The sequence below is a fragment of the Arachis hypogaea genome, chromosome 11 (assembly GCF_003086295.3).
Source record: "Arachis hypogaea cultivar Tifrunner chromosome 11, arahy.Tifrunner.gnm2.J5K5, whole genome shotgun sequence".
In the NCBI taxonomy this organism is placed as follows: Eukaryota; Viridiplantae; Streptophyta; class Magnoliopsida; order Fabales; family Fabaceae; genus Arachis; species Arachis hypogaea.
Window position 1 is genome coordinate 51,596,599 of NC_092046.1, and position 3,617 is coordinate 51,600,215.

General features: G+C 34.8%; 1 non-coding gene across 1 annotated transcript; it reads left to right on the plus strand.

Moving 5' to 3' along the window:
- The first annotated feature begins 1,804 nt into the window (after positions 1–1,804).
- On the plus strand, positions 1,805–1,912 carry LOC112724494 (small nucleolar RNA R71). The gene has a single exon (XR_003163654.1). It is a non-coding gene; the product is annotated as a small nucleolar RNA R71 (small nucleolar RNA).
- The last annotated feature ends 1,705 nt before the right edge of the window (positions 1,913–3,617 follow it).

Here is a 3,617-nt window from a genome sequence, read left to right on the forward strand (position 1 = left end):
GAACCTATGAAGACATATAACTAATAAAAAATATAATTAAATAAAAATTGGGTTGCCTCCTAACAAGCACTTCTTTAATGTCAATAGCTTGACAGTGGGCTCTCATGGAGCCTCACAGATGTTCAGAGCATTGTTGAGACTCCCCAACACCAAACTTAGAGTTTGGATATGGGAGTTCAACACCAAACTTAGAGTTTAGTTGTGGCCTCCCAATACCAAACTTAGAGTTTGACTGTGGGGGCTCTGGTTGACTCTATTTTGAGAGAAGCTTACTGTGCCTCTTTTCCATGTTTACAGAAGGATGTCCTTGAGTTTTAAACTCAAGGGAGTCCTCATTCAATTGAAAGACTAGTTCACCTCTGTTAACATCAATCACAGCTCTTGCTGTGGCTAGGAAGGGTCTTCCAAGGATGATGGATTCATCCTCATCCTTCCCATTATCTAGGATTATGAAATCAGCAAGGGTGTAAAGGCCTTCAACCTTTACTAATATGTCCTCTACTTGTCCATAAGCCTGTTTTCTGGAATTGTCTGCCATCTCTAATGAGATTTTAGCAGCTTGTACCTCAAAGATTCCCAGTTTCTCCATTACAGAGAGTGGCATGAGGTTTATTCCTGACCCCAGATCACATAGAGCCTTTTCAAAGGTCATGGTGCCTATGGTGCAAGGTATTAGGAACTTTCCAGGATCCTGTTTCTTCTGAGGAAATCTCAGTTGATCCAATGTATTTAGTTCATTGGTGAACAGGGGAGGTTCATCTCCCCAAGTCTCTTTACCAAATAAATTGGCATTCAGCTTCATGATTGCACCAAGGAACTTGGCAACTTGCTCTTCAGTAACATCCTTATTCTCTTCAGAAGAAGAATACTCATCAGAGCTCATGAAGGGCGTAAGAAGGTTCAATGGAATCTCTATGGTCTCTAGATGAGTGTCAGATTCCTTTGGTTCCTTAGAAGGAAACTCCTTGTTGATCACTGGACGTCCCAGGAGGTCTTCCTCACTGGGATTCACGTCCTCCTCCTCTTTTGTGGTTTCGGCCATGATGGTCATTTCAATGGCCTTGCACTCTCCTTTTGGATTTTCTTCTGTATTGCTTGGGAGAGTACTAAGAGGGGTTTCAGTGGTCCTTTTACTCAGCTGGCCCACTTGTGCTTCCAAATTTCTAATGGAGGACCTTGTTTCATTCATGAAACTCACAGTGACCTTAGATAGATCAGAGACTAAGTTTGCTAAATTAGAAGTATTTTGTTCAGAGTTCTCTGTCTGTTGCTGAGTGGATGATGGAAAAGGCTTGCTATTGCTAAACCTGTTTCTTCCACCATTATTAAAGCCTTGTTGAGGCTTTTGTTGATCCTTCCATGAGAGATTTGGGTGATTTCTCCATGAGGGATTATAGGTGTTTCCATATGGTTCACCCATGTAATTCACCTCTGCTATTGCAGGGTTTTCAGGATCATAAGCTTCTTCTCCAGAAGATGCCTCTTGAGTACTGTTGGATGCAGCTTGCATTCCATTCAGACTCTGAGAAATCATATTGACTTGCTGAGTCAATATTTTATTCTGAGCCAATATGGCATTCAGAGTATCAATTTCAAGAACTCCCTTCTTCTGAGGCGTCCCATTACTCACAGGATTCCTCTCAGAAGTGTACATGAACTGGTTATTAGCAACCATGTCAATGAGTTCTTGAGCATCTGCAGGCGTTTTCTTTAGGTGAATGGATCCACCTGCAGAAGTATCCAATGACATTTTAGCTAATTCAGACAGACCATCATAGAATATATCCAGGATGGTCCATTCTGAAAGCATGTCAGAAGGACACTTTTTGGTCAGTTGCTTGTATCTCTCCCAAGCTTCATAGAGGGATTCACCTTCTTTCTGTCTGAAGGTTTGAACATCCACTCTAAGCTTGCTCAGCTTTTGAGGAGGAAAGAACTTGGCTAAGAAAGCCGTGACCAGCTTATCCCAAGAGTTCAGGCTATCTTTGGGTTGAGAGTCCAACCACACTCTAGCTCTGTCTCTTACAGTAAAAGGGAAAAGCATGAGCCTGTAGACTTCAGGATCTACTCCATTAGTCTTAACAGTATCACAGATCTGCAAAAATTCAGTTAAGAACTGAAAAGGATCTTCAGATGGAAGTCCATAAAACTTGCAGTTCTGCTTCAACAAGAATATTCTTGTCCTTGCTCCTGCTCATATGAAAAAGAGGGAACAGAAAAATAATAATAGGGATCCTTTTTACCACAGTATAGAGGTCCCTGTGTGAGTAGAAGAAAAGAAGAAGAAAAGAATGTAATGTAAGGAAAGAAACACAAGGGTGAGGAGAGCAGAGATGTGAGATGAAGAGAAGTGTTAGTAGATGAATAAATAAATAGAAGGAGATGAGAGAGAAAGAGAATTTTCGAAAATTATTTTTGAAAAATGGTTAGTGATTTTCGAAAATTAAAAGAAGAAATAAATTAAAATTGAATTTTGAAACAATTAGTTAATTAAAAAGAATTTTTGAAAAAGAGGGAGATATTTTCGAAAATTAGAGAGAGAGGGTTAGTTAGGTAGTTTTGAAAAAGATAAGAAACAAACAAAAAGTTAGTTAGTTAGTTGAAACAAATTTGAAAATCAATTTTGAAAAGATAAGAAGATAAGAAGTTAGAAAAGATATTTTAAAATCAAATTTTTGAAAAAGATATGATTTTGAAAAAGATAAGATAAAAAGATATTTTTGAAAAGATATGATTGAAATTAGTTTTGAAAAAGATTTGATTTTTAAAATTATAATTAATGACTTGATTCACAAAAAATCACAAGATATGATTCTAGAACTTAAAGTTTGAATCTTTCTTAATAAGCAAGTAACAAGGTTGAAATTTTTGAATCAAAACATTAATTGATGATGTTATTTTTAAAAATTATGTGATAAAGATAAGAAAAAGATTTTTGAAAAATATATTTAAAATTTTCGAAAATAACTAAGAAAAATGAAAAAGATTTGATTTTTGAAAAAGATTTTAAAAAATATAAGATTTTTAAATTGAAAATTTGATTTGACTCATAAAAACAACTAGATTTTTAAAATTTTTTTGAAAAAAGTCAATCCAAATTTTTGAAATTTATGAGTGAAAAAGGGGAAGATATTTTTTTTTTGAATTTTCAATGATGAAAGAGAAAAACATGAAAAAGACTCAATGCATGAAAATTTTTAGATCAAAATGATGAAAGCATGTAAGAATGCTATGAATGTCAAGATGAGCACCAAGAACACTTTGAAGATCAAGATGAACACCAAGAACTTATTTTTGAAAAATTTTTTATGCAAAGAAAACATGCAAGACACCAAACTTAGAAATCTTTAATGCTTAGACACTAAGAATTCAAGAATGCATATGAAAAACACCATACAACACAAAACAATATAATATGAAGATCAATCAAGAAGGTTTATCAAGAACAACTTGAAGATCATGAAGAACACTATGAATGCATGAATTTTCAAAAAATGCAGAGAATTTTTAGAAAAAATGCAGTTGACACCAAACTTGAAATTGACTCAAGACTCAAACAAGAAACACAAAATATTTTTGATTTTTTATGATTTTGTGATTTTTTTGTATTTTTATTT